At 35.9% G+C, this 16,487-nt stretch overlaps 1 protein-coding gene across 1 annotated transcript in view; it reads right to left on the bottom strand.

Annotated features, from left to right (window-relative positions):
* The window catches only part of TEX11 (testis expressed 11), a gene marked incomplete at both ends in the record, with an annotated part of 284,756 nt that overhangs the window by 163,288 nt on the left and 104,981 nt on the right, over nucleotides 1-16,487 (bottom strand).

Raw genomic sequence — 16,487 nt, forward strand, 5'->3', positions numbered from 1 at the left:
TCCTTTACCTGGAAGACCCAAAGAACTCAACCAAAAGACTTCTGGAGCTGATCGACAAATTCGGCAAAGTCGCAGGTTACAAAATCAACCTAAAGAAATCAGTGGCCTTTCTTTATGCCAACAACGAATCCACAATGAAGGAAACAAAAACAACAATTCCATTCACTATAACCTCAAAACCAATAAAATACCTAGGAATAAACCTAACCCAAGATGTAAAAGACCTCTACAACAAAAACTATAAAACATTAAAAAAAGAAATAGAAGAAGACCTTGGAAGATGGAAAGATATCCTGTGCTCATGGATAGGCAGAATAAATATCATCAAAATGGCCATTCTGCCAAAACTGATCTATAGGTTCAATGCAATTCCCATTAAAATACCAGTGACATTCTTCAGAGACCTAGAAAAATCAATCATGAACTTCATATGGAGAAAGAAAAGACCTAGAATAGCCAAAGCAATTCTCAATAACAAGAAACACGCAGGAGGCATTACAATCCCAGACTTCAAACTATACTATAGAGCAATAGTAGTAAAAACAGCATGGTACTGGCACAAAAACAGATATACTGACCAGTGGATTAGAATAGAAGATACAGAAACAAACCCACACATCTTTAGTCAATTAATCTTTGACAAAGGGGCCAAACACATACGCTGGAGAAAAGACAGCCTTTTCAACAAGTGGTGCTGGGAGAACTGGCTAGCCATTTGTAAAAAGATGAAGCTAAACCCCTATATCTCACCTAACACAGGAATCAACTCAAGATGGATCAAAGACTTAGAAATTAGACCTGAGACGGTGAAGTTAGTAGAGGAGAACATAGGTTCAACACTACAACATATTGGCACAGGCAGTAACTTTCTCAACAAAACCTCCAAAGCTCAGGAAATTAAAGCAAGAATAAACAAGTGGGATAACATTAAACTAAAAAGTTTCTTCTCATCAAAGGAAACTATCAATAACCTAAAGAGGAAGCCTACAGAATGGGAAAGGATCTTTACCAGCCACCATTCTGATAGGGGGCTAATATCCAGAGTATACAAAGAGCTCAAAAGGCTCTACACCAACAAAACAAACAACCCAATCAAGAAATGGGCAAATGAACTAAATAGACACTTCACAAAAGAAGAGATACAAAGGGCTAATAGATACATGAAAAGATGTTCTTCATCACTGGCCATCAGGGAGATGCAAATCAAAACTACACTGAGATTCCATCTAACCCCAGTGAGAGTAGCAAGCATAAAGAAATCAAACAACAACAAATGCTGGCGAGGATGTGGGGAAAGAGGAACTCTTTTACACTGTTGGTGGGAGTGCAAACTAGTTCAGCCACTATGGAGATCTGTGTGGAGAATCCTAAGAAAGGTGGGAATAGATCCACCATATGATCCAGCTATACCACTCCTGGGTATCTTTCCAAAAGGGTTGAATTCAGAGAAATACAGCAACATATGCATACCTATGTTCATAGCAGCACAATTTGTAATAGCCAAAATATGGATCCAACCCAGATCACCATCAACAGATGAATGGATAGCAAAACTGTGGGAAATACACACAATGGAATTCTATTCAGCCATAAAGAAGAACAAAATTTTATCATTTGCAAGAAGATGGAAAGCCCTGGAAAGCATCATGTTAAGTGAGATCAGCCAAGCACAGAAGGAGAAGATACACATGTTTCCTCTAATATGCCCAAACTAGAAAACACAAAGGATACCAGTAGGACCCCAGATATTAGAGGGGAAATACTAGCTAAGTTTTAATGGAAAGATAGGAGAGGAGAAAGGCCGATCTTGATTAAGGAGCATCTTCACCTGAACATGTGTAAAATTATGAATAAGACATGGTTAACCTGGCCAACCATTGGTGGGGGGGGGAGAAAACGGGGGCGGGGGGAGAGGGCACCAAATATAGTGTAAATGTATACTATTTATGTTCAATAAAAAAAATTGTTAAAAAAAAAAAAAAAAAAAACAAAGACAATGTAAAAAAAAAAAAAAAAAATAAATGGGTCATAGTAGGAACTCTAGACAAAAAAGTAGATACTATAGACAAGCAAATAAGCCAGTCTAACTGAGGGGATAGGAGGGGGAAGAGGGTAATTCTCTAATGTACATGAGGTATATTTACAAACATATCAAAATCAATCACTAAGCCAAACATGAAAGGAGGGAGGGACTAGGAAATGAGGTGGGTATTAAGAGCGAATTGGGTGATGTGTACATGTATGCCTCCACCATCTTGTAATCCATTTAGATGTACGACTACAGTGCACCAATAAAAAAATTTAAAGTACTAAACATCAATCAGCAAGGATTCTCTGATAAAAGGCAAAGGCATAACAAATTTACTCTACCTTTTTCAAATTTACATAAATGATAAAGCTAAAAGAATTAATAGATATAATAGATCAGTTTCAGAAAAATGACTCAGAATAAAAATATCAAGCCATCTACCTAGTCTTCTAAAGTCCAAAACATATACTCTTCCCTTAAATAACACCATATATTATTAGGGTTTCATAAGCATACAACCGAGAATTGTCTGCTCTGTAAAAGGTGAAGCTTTACTGTAAAAGTTAATTTTTTAAAATACCACTTAAGAAACAATGTTGTTTAATACATTCTATGTATTCAATATATTCAATATCCATACAATATAATATCTATATATTTGAAATATTATCCTTGTATTAAAGTGAATCACCAGAAAACTAGGTCTGGATTACTTTAGCTTAGTCCTTTGAAGAAATGCATTAACTTTATTTTTTTTCTTTTTTATCTTTGGTGGTACTAGGGGTGGAACCCAGAGGTTTTCAACCTCCAGGCTATACTCCCAGACCTATTTTATACTTTATTTGGAAACAGGGTCTCACTAAGTTGCTGAGAGCCTCACTAAGTAGCAGAGGCTGGCTTTGAATCTGCCCAATTCTCCTATCTTAGCCTCCCAAGCACAGGGATTACAAGTGTGCGCCACCATGCCCGGAAATGCATTCACTTTCTAACAGCTAATGTTCTACACACTTAGTTTTTATTGCAAAAAGAAATTTTTCTATGTAAAATATATTTGTGCTTTTGCTACATAAATTTGTTATTAAAGCACTTTCATTATATAATGAATTTTTTTCTATACCGCCTACAGATGCTAAATAAGTAACATGAGTAAAGAAGACTGTAAGAAAAATCAACTACCAGAATCTTAGTCAATCTTTATTATTAACTAAATGATGGTATAAGCATGTTAATTAGTTTAAATAGTTAAAAAAATACAAGTCAGATGTGGTGGTGCATTCTTCTAATCCCAGCATTTGGGAGGGTGAATCAGGAAGATTGTGGTTGACTGACAGCCTCAGCTACTTATGCCTTTGCAACTCAGTGAGACCCTGTTTCCAAATAAAGATTAAAAAATAGGGCTGGGTGTGTAGCTCAGAGGTAGAATGCCCCTGGGTTCTATCCTCAGTACCACCAAAAAAAAAAAAATATATATATATATATATATATATATATATATATATATATATATATATATATATATATTAACACATTAAATAATATTTAAATATATTAAATATATATTATAGTATGTTTAGAAATACAAATTATATTTTGGTGGTACTGGGAGTGGAACCCAGAGGCTTTCTACCTCCAGGCTATACTCCCAGACCTATTTTATACTTTATTTGGAAACAGGGTCTCACTAAGTTGCTGAGAGCCTCACTAAGTAGCTGAGGCTGGCTTCAAACCTGTGTGATCCTCCTGTTTCAGCCTCCCAAGCGCGGGGATTACAAGCATGCGCCACCACGCCCAGCAAACATAAATTATATTTTGAATTTGAAATCTAAAATATAAATACTTATCCAAATTTCCTTTTGAAATTGATTTTTTCCATTGATTTGGAAATAAGAGCCCCTTCTTCTAGCCCAATATGTTAATGTCCACATGGGCTTATAGAGAGAAACAGATATATGAGTGGAAATGTGGATACTGTAATCAAGAGGAAGGTGGAATGAATGAATGATAGAAGGCTAAAAATAGCAAATGTCCATTATATCTGATATTCCAAAGTTTCTAAAGTAGGATTCAGTATCATACTACACTACAGTTCAATTTATTGAATTTGTAGTTCTTTATTCATATTAGTAACATTAATTTATAGAAGCAAATAATATTTTTCATTATCATAATGTTTGAAATAAAAAAAAAATTTAGAATTTGATCTTTAAAGCTACAGATTTGAGTATGTAGTTCAGGTAATCAGTTCCATCTCTGGAAACCAAATTCACTGCAGAAAAGTGCGCCAGATTATTCCTTGCCAAATGAGCTTCCCAGAAAGTGAATTCACTAAGAACACATGAATTGAATCTTACATCTTGATTACTACTTATAAGCACTTTTTTATTTAAAAAAATTATTGGTGCATTATAGACATACATCTTAATTGGGGTACAAGATGGTGGACACATACATCCACATATCACTCAACCCTTACCCAATTCCCATACCCTTCCCTCCCCCTCCTTCCTCCTTTTTGGCTTACTGATTGACTTTGATATGTTTATGAATGTATGTCATGTATATTACAGACCATACCATCTCTGAGTGCACAGATCATTAAATCTCAACTTTTCTTTCTTCTTTTTTTTTTGTGTGTGTGGTGCTGGGGATTGAACTCAGGAGCATTCTACCTCTGAGCTACACCCCTAGACCTATTTTATATTCTTTTTTAAATTTTTTATTGGTGCACTGCATTCACACATCATATTGGAATTAAAAAAAAAAAACTTTTGTAGACATACATGCACACATCGCCCAGTTAGCCCCTACCCAATCCCACCCTGTTCCCTCCCCGTCCCTCCTTCCCATGCTTGGATTAGTGGTTGACATCTAGTATTATAGCAATTTATCCAAAATTAACAATGATAATCTCACATAACAGTTTCATTTGTCTGATACCAAGCTTTTGATGACTTAAAGATAACATTTAAATATTTCTTTTTGCTTTCTTTCTTACCAGAGAATATTCTTTCTTTTTTTATGTGAAACTATCATACATTTATTTATTTATTTTTCAGAAAAAATCTATCCTAATATGGAATATGGACTCTAGATACCCAAAATGATCTCGAAAAAGAACAAAGCTAGAAGATGTATATTTTCTGATTTCAAACCTTATAAAGCTACAATAATTGAAACAGTGTAGTTCTGTTATAAAGGCAAATATATAAACCATTGGAGTTAAATAAAAGCCTAGAGATAAATTCTTCCATATATTGTCAAATTATTTTTTACAAGGTTTCCACAAACATTTGGTGGAGGAAATAATAATCTTTTAACTAAATATTGTTGAAAAATATTAATTACATGAAAAAGAATAAAATTAGACCCTTACCTAACACCATATACAAATATTAACTCAAAATAGATAAAATACCTAAATATAAATCTTAAGACTATAAACTTTTAGAAGAAAATCTGGGTCATAAAACCTCACAACATTGAAATTGGCAGTGATTTCTTGGATATGATTTCAATGGCACAGGCAACAGAAGAGTATACAAACTCCCTAAAAAATAAAAAAAAATATTGTATATCCAAAGACAATGTAAACAGAGTTAAAAGTTACTGATAAAATGGGATAAAATATTTCCAAATGCTATATCTGAAGGTATATTAATATTCCAACTAGAAACCCTAAAAATTAGCAACAATAAAAGCAAACAATACAATTTAGAAATAGGTAAAAGACTAACATAAATAATGAATCTCCACAGATAACCAATCTGAGTTGTCTGTTGGATGGAAAATCTTGTTTCTCTGGTTCTGATGTATGTTACCTATTTCTTCTTTGTAGTTAATCTCCTTGAGTATTTTCTCTAGTGCTGGTTTTGAAGACATAAATTCCTTCAGTTTCTGTTTGTCATGGAAGCTTCTTATTTCCCCATCTAATTTGATAGAAAGTTTTGCTGGGTAGGAAATTTTTGGCTGGAAGTTGTTTTCTTTCAGAGTTTGGAATATGTTACTCCAAGCCCTTCTGGCTCTTATGACTTGGTTTGGGAAGTCTGGAGTGATTCTAATTGGTTTGCCTCTGAATGTCATTTGGCCCTTTGTTTTTGTTGCCTTTAAGATTCTCTGCTTGGCTTCCACATTGGTCATTTTGACAATTATGTGGCGTGGGGATCCTCTTCTCTGATCCTGTCTAAAGGGAGTTCTATAAGTTTCCTGGACCTGTGTATCAACCTCTAGCTCTACGTTTGGAAAATTTTCTGCTATTTCTTCCTCGAAAAGATTGTTGATCCCTTTGGTTTCACCTTCTTTTCCCTCCTCTATTCCAATTATTCTTAGGTTAGTTCTCTTAAAATGGGCCCATATTTCTTCAATATCAGATTCCTGCTGTCGGATTTTTTTTCTAAATTAGAAACTATGCGTTCATTTTTGGAGTGATCATCTTCTAGGAGTGAGAATCTATTCTCCATGTGGTCTAATCGGTTGTTTGTGCTTTGAATTGAGGCCTTTACTTCATTAATTGCATCCTTTTCGAAACACCTCTATTATTTCTACAGTTATTTTCCTGATTTAATCCTCTAGATATCTCTGAATTTCTGTTTTATCAGGTTCTGATGTTGTGGGGTTGTGGGCATTCATTGCTCCATTGTTATTCCTCTTTCCCCTGATTTCAAAAGTTTGTGCCTTCTCTGAGTTCCTCTCTGGGTCACTACGACTTCATTTAAGGTGCTCTGGATCTCGTGTCTGTGGTATCTCAGTCACCCACTACACCTTTACTGGGTTGTATCACAAACTCTCAGGCCCAGGGAGTCAATCGAGGCTCCTTTAGACCATGGGGGGTGCCAGGTTGGGTGTTCTCCTGCGGGGAGTTTTGACTATGGTGTGATATCTCTGCCACCGCCACTCCCCCACTGGGTCAAGTCCCTGGGAGTGCAGTATTGGGATTTCTCCTCCTCTAGGGGCCACAATTTGACTCACTGTTGTTGAGTGCGCTGATGGAGCTGTAGTGGACTCGGTTAATTTACTGCTGCTGCTGCCGGTGGCAATATAACGCCGCTGCCACACCCTCAGCTGTGAAGCTGGCGTATTTCTTCTCTGGTTTTGAGCTCTGCTCTGAATCCCTGCAGGGTGTGCTGAGCCTATCCCCTGAGAGCTTTAGACGCTCCCTGCTCCAAAAAATCTGCCGAGTTCTGCCCGGCTGATCCACAGTGGCTCACCTCAGCTCGCTGTCTGCCGCTCCTTTCTGGAGCCTGGTGGGCTGTTAAGTGCATTTGTCTGGAGTCGACCGGTGAACTCGCTGCTGCCGCATCCTCAGCCGTGAGGCCGGCGTATCTCCTCTGTGGCTCTAAGCTCCGTTCTGAGTCCCCCTCCTCTCTGGGGCCTGGTGCTGCAAGGGAAGATGGTGCCTGCGCTGCTCCGTGCCATGGCTCCGGCCGCAGCACTGCAGTCTGGTTTCTTTCTGGTGTCTCGTTTTTCCAGCCCTCTTTTTCTCTGTTCCTTGTAATTACATTTTTTGTTTCTCTGCTGATGGTGTTTTCTGGCTATGAAAGGCTCTGATTTTGTGGTAATAGAGATTGGTTGTTAGTGGGGCTCGTAAGCCCCACTTTTCTCCATCACCATCTTCCCGGAAATCCACAAGCACTTTCATAGAGCGACTCAGAGTGTTTATATGAGTTGTCATACCCACCAAAAAGGTCAAGTCATTGAGCTGAGGCAGGGATTTTTCCCTTGGATGCCATAAACAAGTTGAATTTGTTCAACAGTTTAAAAACTGTATCTGTTTGACAACTTATAAATGTTGTGCTTGCTACATAGCCCAGAACTCCCTTTTGAGACTGAAGTATTTGTTGCCCAGTTGCACTTTGGGAATTTGCTAGGTGGAAAAGAGCTACCATATCCAAGGTTATGCTCCTTTCCCAAGGCATCCTGCATCCAATGGGCGCAGTCCTCTCACTACAGCTAGGAAAAATTCTGAGGGACCATCCCTTTATTTAATCTTGCCTCCTTTCCTTTTCCTCACACATGTTGATCATGAAAGCATCCCTTAATAAAATACCTGTACAGTAATATGTGTTGCAAAATATACTTTCAGGGCAACACAGCCTGTGATATATCACATCTGATTAAGAACCCCCTAACCTATAACAAGTAGCATTGGACATGCAATTATTACAAGAAAGCAATAGTCTATTGAAGCCATAAAAAATAACTAGTATACATGTGTAGGTACTATATTCATAGGTTCTATTATTACCTTTTTAGGACAAAGAGTCTCCTAGTGAATTATATAATTGTATAATTAAGTTTTATAGCCTTAATAATGCTGACACCTTAGATTTAAATTTTAAATAATGTCATGTTAACATTAACCATTGCTGAAATATTGTAGTCACACATTATTTTGACTAGTCTATATTAAACTTAAGATACAGGACCTATATCTATGGGACACTTTGAAGGCAGTTTTAAGAAGAAAATTTATAGCACTGTGTGCCCACATAAGAAAAAAAGAAAGTAGCAGGGCATGGTGGTGCACACTTGTAATTCCAGTTCTTGGGAGACTGAGACAGGAGGATTGTGGTTTGCGGACAGCCTCAGCTCCTTATTGAGGCCCTCCACCACTTAGTGAGACCCTGTTTCAAAATAAAGACTAAAAAATAGGGCAAGGGATGTAGCTTGGAGGTCAAATGCCCCTGGGTTCCATCCCCAGACACACAAAAAAAAAGAAAAAAGAAAAGAAAGAAAAAAAAAGGAAGTCACAAAATAAACAACCTAATAATATACCTTAAGGACCTGAAAACACAGACACAGTCTAATCCCAAAGCCAGTAGAAAGCAGGAGAACATTAAAATCAGAGCTGAAAAAAATGAAATAGAGAACAAAATAATACAAAAGATCAACAAAACAAAAAGCTGTTTTTTTGAAAAGATTAACAAAATTGATAAACCCTTACCCAACCTAATAAAAAGAGAATCAACCCAAACTATTAAAATCAGAAATGAAACAGGAAACATCATCACAGACAGTGGGAAAATCCAGAGGATCATCTGAAACTATTTTGATAATTTACATTCCAAAAAACTGATAACAAGAAATCCACAAATATCTAGGCACACACAACATACTTAAATTGAACCAAGAAAATATAGAAATTGACCAAAATTGACCAATAGCAAGCGAAGAGAATGGAACAGCAATAAAAATCCTTCCATCAGAGAAAATTGCAGGTTTAGATGGATTCCCAATTGAATTCTACAAAATCTCTTTTTTGTGTGGTACTGGGGTTCCTGGAAGCCCTTCTACTTAAGGGCTACACTCCCAGGCCTATTTTTATATTTTTATTTGGAAACAGGGTCTCTTAGGCCAGCACGGCTGGCTTCGAACCTGAGCCTCCTGTCTCCGCCTCCCAAGTGAGGTGATTACAAGCATACGCCACCACACCTGGCGAACTCTAAAAAATATTTATAGGAGAACTAAACCCAATACTTCAAAAGTTATGTCATGAACTTGAAAGAAATGGAAGTCTTCTGAACTCCTTCTATGAGTCCAATGCCAATGTTACACCAAAACTGAATATAGATCCCTAATGAAAATAAAATTGCAGACAAATATCATTGATGAACATAGATGCAAAAATTCTAAAGAACATACTAGCAATATACATTCAAAACCACATCAAGAAAATTCTACACAATGATCATGTTGGTTTCATCCCAGGGATGCAAGGCTAGTTCAACATAAGCAAATCAATACATGTTATTATCCACATAAATAGAGCTAAGGACAAAAAGCACATGAGCATCTCAATAGATGCTAAAAAAATCTGACAAAATCCCATACCAATTTATGTTAAAAGCACTATAGAAAATCAGAATAGAAGGAACTTTTCTCTTATATCATTAAGGCAATATACAGTAAACCCATAGCCAACATTATATTGATTGCAGAAAACCTGCTGGAATTCCCTTTAAAATTAGAAACAGAACAAGGATATTCACCATCACCACTTCCTTTTCGATACAGTTCTTTAGACTTGCAATGAGGCAAGAAAGGAAAAGGAAATCAAAGGAATTTATATAGGAAAAAAAGAAGTGAAATTATCTCTATTTGCAGATGACATGAAAATCCAAAAATTTCAACCAAAAGACTACTAAAGCTGATTGACAATTTCAGCAAAGTAGCAAGACACAAAATTAATCTAAAATTTAGTGGCTTTTCTAAATTCCAACCATCAATCCACTAAAAAAGAAATCCAGGAAACAATTTCATTCACAATAACCTAAAAAATATAAAGTTTCTAGGAGTAAGTCTAACCAAACAGGTAAAAGACTTCTATAGTAAAAATATAAAACACTAAAATAAAAAATTGAAGATCATGGAAGGTGGAAAGATCTCCCTTGCTCTTGGATAGGCAGAATAAATATTACCAAAATGGCCATCCTACCCAAAGTAATCTACAGAGTCAATGCAAGCCCTATAAAATACCAATGCCATTCTTCACAAATCTATAAATTTCATATGGAAAAACAAAAGACCCAGAATAACCAAAGCAATGCTCAGCAATAAGAATGATGCAGGAAGCATTACAATTCCTGGCTTCAATTTATATTACAGAGTTAAAATAAATAACTCTTTATATTACATTATAACAATATATATTACAGCATTATAATAAAAATGGTATTGGCAAAAAAATCCACAGACCAATGGAACAGAAGATACAGAAACTAATCCACACACAGCCAATTGATTTTTGACAAAGCTGCCAAGCACATATGTTGAAGAAAAGATAATCTTTTCAACAAATAGTATTTGTAAAACTGGTTATTTGTAGAGAAATGGAATTAAATCCCTATCTCTCACTCTGTGCAAGAGTCAAACTCAAGTTGGATCAAAGACCTGGAAATTAGGCCAGAGACGTTGAAATTACTAGAAGAGGCCATAGGTCCAACACTCCAACAAATAGGCATGGGTAGAAACGTCCTCAAAATAGAATTCAAAGCCAGGAAATTAAAAAAAGAATTAACAAATGGAATGTCATTAGAAAAAAAGCTTCTGCTCATCAAAGGAATCCATCAGGAGTTTAAAGAGAGAGCCTACAGAATGGGAGAAGATCTTTGTCAGCTATCCCTCTGATAAAAGACTAATATCTAGAATATACAAAGTACTTAAAAGACTCAACACTAAAAAACAGCCCAATCAAGAAATGGGAAACTGAACTAAATAGACATTTGACAAGAGAAGAGAGATACAAATTGCAAAAAAAAAAAATACATGGGAAAATGTTCAACATCATAAGCAATCAGGGAGATGCAAATCTAAACTATACTGCGATTCCATCTAACCCCAATCAGAAGGGCTGGCTGTCATCAAGAATACAAACAATAAATGTTGGTGAGGATGTAGAGAAATAGGAATTCTTTTACACTGTTTTTGGGATTGCAAATTAGTACAGTTGCTATGGAGATCAGTGTGGAGAGATTCCTCAGAAAATTTGGAATGGATCCACCATATGATCCAGCTATACTACTCCTGGGTATCTTTACAAAGGGAATGAAATCAGAAAATCATAACAATATATAGATATCTATATTTATAGTAGCACAATGCATGTTAGCCAAACTATGGAACCATCTTATGTGTCCATCAATAGATGAATGGATCACAAAATTATGGAATATATACACAGTGGAATTCTACTTAGAAACGGGGAACAAAATAATGTAATTTTTAAGAAAATGGATAGACCTGGAGAACATTATGTTAAGTGAGATTAGACTGTCACAAAAATGTGAAGGGTCATATGTTTTTGCTCATATGCAGAAGCTAAGGAGTACTTTACCAGAAGTACTTTAGATAATGGAGGAGAAATTTCAGTGGAGCTAGGCAAGTGGTCTAGGGGAAAGGAAAGGTCAATAAAGGAATCAGTTCTATTGATGTTACGTACATATGTGAGGATATCAATGTCAATCTCAATACACTGTGTGGGGGAGAATTGGGAGGAAGCTGGGAAAAAGCCTGCCAAGTGCTGTATGCATGTATGTCACTATCATGATGAACTATATCATGATGTAAGACTATAACAGACCAATAGAAATATTAAGATTTAGCTAGGAGTGATGGTGCATGCTTGTAATCCCAGTACTTGGGAGGCTAAGACAAGAGGGTTGCGGGTTCATGGCCAGCCTCAGCTACTTAGTAAGGCTCTCTGCAACTTAGTGAGAACCTGTTTCAAAATAAAGAATAAAAAATAGGGCTGGGGGTAATGCTCAGAGGTAGAATGCCCCTGGGTTCAATCCCTAGTTTTGCAAAAGAAATATGAAAATTAAAAAAATTAGAAAGCATGGATAAGCAATTTAGTGAATTTATATCAGCTTTAATGGTTGTACCCAAAAAGCATCAACTAATGTGTTTCCATTAACCTGATTAGACTGTGCTGCCTGGGCAACAGAGAGAGACTCTATCTCAAAAAAAGAAAAATATAGTTTTATAGTTTTATTTGATATATCCACACATCTTTTATCTATGATTGCTTTTTCTCTACAATGGCAGTGTTGACTAGAGACTGTGTAACCTACAAACCTAAAACATATACATACATATATATATATATATATATATATATATATATATATATATATATATATATATATATATATATTATCCTGTCTTTCAAGAAGTTTGCAGATACCTGAGGTAGATGAAGACAGGTGGCATGAAAACCAAAACTGAAGATGACACCAACTAGAAGGAGTAGTTAAAACATAACATGCTAAAATTGAAATTCACAAAAATATGAACAACTAAATAAAAACAGGTTGTAACAACCAGGCTAAAATCTAATAGCTTAATTATTTTCATTTTTAGGTTAAATTTGTTTTGGAATATATATATATATATATATATATATATATTATTTGATGCATTGTAGTCATATATCTTAATTGGGTATAAGATGGTAGAGGCATAAATGCAAACTCTTTAGCCCTTCCTCAGTTTCTACCATATTCCCTTCCCCCTCCCCCTTCCCATGTTTGGCTTAGTGATTGACTTTGATATGTTTATGAACTTACATCATGTGCATTAGAGAGTTTCCTGTTTCCCCTTCCCATCACTCTCAATTAGGTCATTTTTTTTGCTCATTTCAGGTTTTTCCTTCATCTAGAGTTCCTCCTCTGACCCATTTTCTCCCTAGTTTTCGCATATTAGGGACATTTGCATCCATTTTTTACTTTTTGTGACTGACTAATCTTACTTAGCATAATGTTCTCCCAGCTCCATCCATTTCCCTGCAAATGACATAATTTTGTTCTTCTTTATGGCTGAGTAAAATTCCATTGTGTGTATATACCAGAGTTTTGCAATCCATTCATCTGTTGATGGACACCTTGGCTGGTTCTGTAGTTTGGCATTTGTGAATTATGTGGCTATAAATATAGATAATAATAGTTTATAATCGATGGCTATTGGGTGCTTATTCTCACATAAAAGTAGAAGATGTAGAATTTATGCATTAAGAGCAACTGATATTGTAAAATTCAGTTTTGTAAGCCTAGTAAATTAACCATATGATATGGCTACCAAAAAAGAGTCAATTTTTCTTTTCTATTCTATTTTTGGTGTTGGGGCTTGAACTCAGAGCTTTGTGCATGCTAAGCCAATGTCTAACTCTGAAGTATAACCCCAGGTCCAGAAAAGAGCCAATTTAAATACTGTTTGCCAGTTGGGTATGGTAGCGTATGCTTGTAATCCCAGTACTTGGAAGACTGAGAAAGGAGAATTATAGATTCATGGCCAGCCTCAGCAATTTGTGAGCCCTAAGACCCTGTTTCAAAATAAAGAATAAAAAATCAGGCTGGAGGGTGTAACTCAGAGGTAGAATGTCCCTGGCTTCAATCCCCAGTACCACAAAACAGAGAAAGAAGAAAGAAAGAAAGAAAGAAAGAAAGAAAGAAAGAAAGAAAGAAAGAAAGAAAGAAAGAAAGAAAGAAAGAAAGAAAGAGGGGGGGAGGGAGAGGGAGAGGGAGAGGGAGAGGGAGAAGAACAAAATAGAGAAAGAAGGGCTCTAAAACAGTACTGCCCAATAGAACTTCCTGTTATAATGGAGATGTTCTCTATTTGTGATGTCCAGTAAGTTGATCATAAACTTCACGTGACTAGGGGCTAAATTTTTTTAATTTAATTTTAAATTTAAATTTTTTAAAATCCTGATTAATAATTTAAATAGCTTCATGTGGCTACTTGCTACCAAATTGGACAGTAGAAGATTAGAACACTTACAACATGAAAGGCATATGCTTAGATCAGATATACAGTATTATGTTCAGTTACATTCACAGCATTTTCCTGGGAAAAACAATATTATGAACAATGTTAGAATGAATTTGAAAAAAAGCTGTCAAGTTAAATATTTAGATGTTGCCATGCAGCAACCTTGTGGAAGATGAGCACCCAGTGGCAGAGTGAGCAGCCTTTGATATTATTGGAAACATGTATCAATTTTATATGAAGAATAATTTTATACTTCAGTTTAAAAAAATATAGCCGAGATGTGGCAGTGTACACTTATAATCCCAGCATTTGGGAGGCTGACACCTGAGGATTGCGGTTCGTGGACAGCCTCATCTACTTAGTGAGGCCCTCTGCAACTCAGTGAGACCCTGTTTCAAAATAAAGAATAAAAAATAGGTCAGGGGGTATAGCTCAGCGGTCAAATCCCCCTGGGTTCCATCGCCAGACCCACAAATAAAACAAAATAAAATAAAATGAGCTCCCCTTTTCCATAGGTATTCCAGAAGTAGTTGAATCACTTCTCATCTAACAAATTATAAAAAAGAAATCATGTTCCAGGTAGGACACTCATTTACCACAAAGATTGGCAATCTATATAGCACACAGGGGAAATCCAACAAGTAACCTGTTTGTTTGTTTGTTTGTTTGTTTGTTTGTTTGTTTGTTTGAGAGGGAGTTCTGGGAATGGAACTCAGAACACAGTTGGCAAGTGCTCTTCTGCTGAACTACATCCCCAGCTGTCATTTGTTTTTGCAAATAAAGTTTTATTGGAACACAACCATCTCTTTCGATAGATAGATAGATAGATAGATAGATATAGATAGATGAAAGATAGATAGATGTGATAGATGTATATATTTCTTGAAAAAGCAAAGATATAAATGTACATATGTATAGGCTATACATATGTACATATAAGTATGTAAAGTCTGAAAACTTACTACCTGCATCTTTACTGAAACTGTTTGCTGACCTCTAGTTTGTAATAGTGGGTCTCAGGAACCACCTGAAGAACTTAAAAAAGAATACACAGACACGTTCTTGTGAAAAAAGGCCCTGAAATTATATATTTATGTTTCCATAGTGATGATGATGGTGGTGATGATGATGATGATGATGATGATGATGATGATGTTTTTGCAACACAGGTGATCAAACTCAGGGCCTCAGGCATTATAGATATGCACTCTGCCACTGAGATATACCCCCAGCCCTGATTATTTGTTATTAGAGATTTATTAAGGTATACTTCACACACCATATAATTCATCCATTTTAAGTATACAATTCAATGGGTTTTAGTATATTCTTCCAGTTGCACAACCATCACTCAGTTAATTTTGCATTTGCATGATATCAAAAAGAAATGCCTACCCAGTAGCAGTTGCTGCCACTGTTCTCTCCATTTCTACTGCCTTAGGTAATCACTAATATGCTTCCTGTCTATTAATTTGCCTTTCCTGTATATATCATATAAATTAAATCTTATAATATGTGATTTTGTAACTGGCTTCTCTCACTTAGCATGTTTTTAAAGTTTATTCATGTTACAACATATTAATACTCTGTTTCTTTATTCCACATTTTGACAATGCTGCTATGAACAGTGGTCCACAAGTTTTGTGTGGATTTCTGCTTGGAATTCTCTTGGATATATGCCTAGGAGTGTAATTTCTAGGCAGTATGGTTTGTATGTTGTTTGTTTCTTATGTTGTGGGGTTAGTCCTCTAAGTAGCAATATTGAGATGATGTAGAACCTTTAAGAGGTGAGTCCTAGTGGGAGGTCTTTTGGTCATTGTGGGTGCTGATCTCTTAAGGTATATTGATCTTCTGGAAGAGTTCTCACAACAATTAGTTATTCTAAATGTCTGAGTCTCTCTCGCTCTCGCTCTCACTCTGACTTCTGGTATTGAGATGTGATTACTTGCTTCCATTCATGTTCCCACCATTAACATCCCCCATGATGTGACTGCATTACATCATGGGGGTACTCACCACAACTGAGGTGATGCCAGTGTCATGACCCTGAACTTCTAAAATTGTGAACTAAATGAACCAAATTTCTTTATAAAGGGGAACTATTGGTATTTTGTTATAAAGACAAAAGCTGACAAATACACTGTGTCATAGGACATCAGTATAAGTCATTTATTAAGGAAACAATACACTGTTATACCAA

Source organism: Muscardinus avellanarius (assembly GCF_963383645.1).
Source record: "Muscardinus avellanarius genome assembly, chromosome: X".
Classification (NCBI taxonomy): Eukaryota; Metazoa; Chordata; class Mammalia; order Rodentia; family Gliridae; genus Muscardinus; species Muscardinus avellanarius.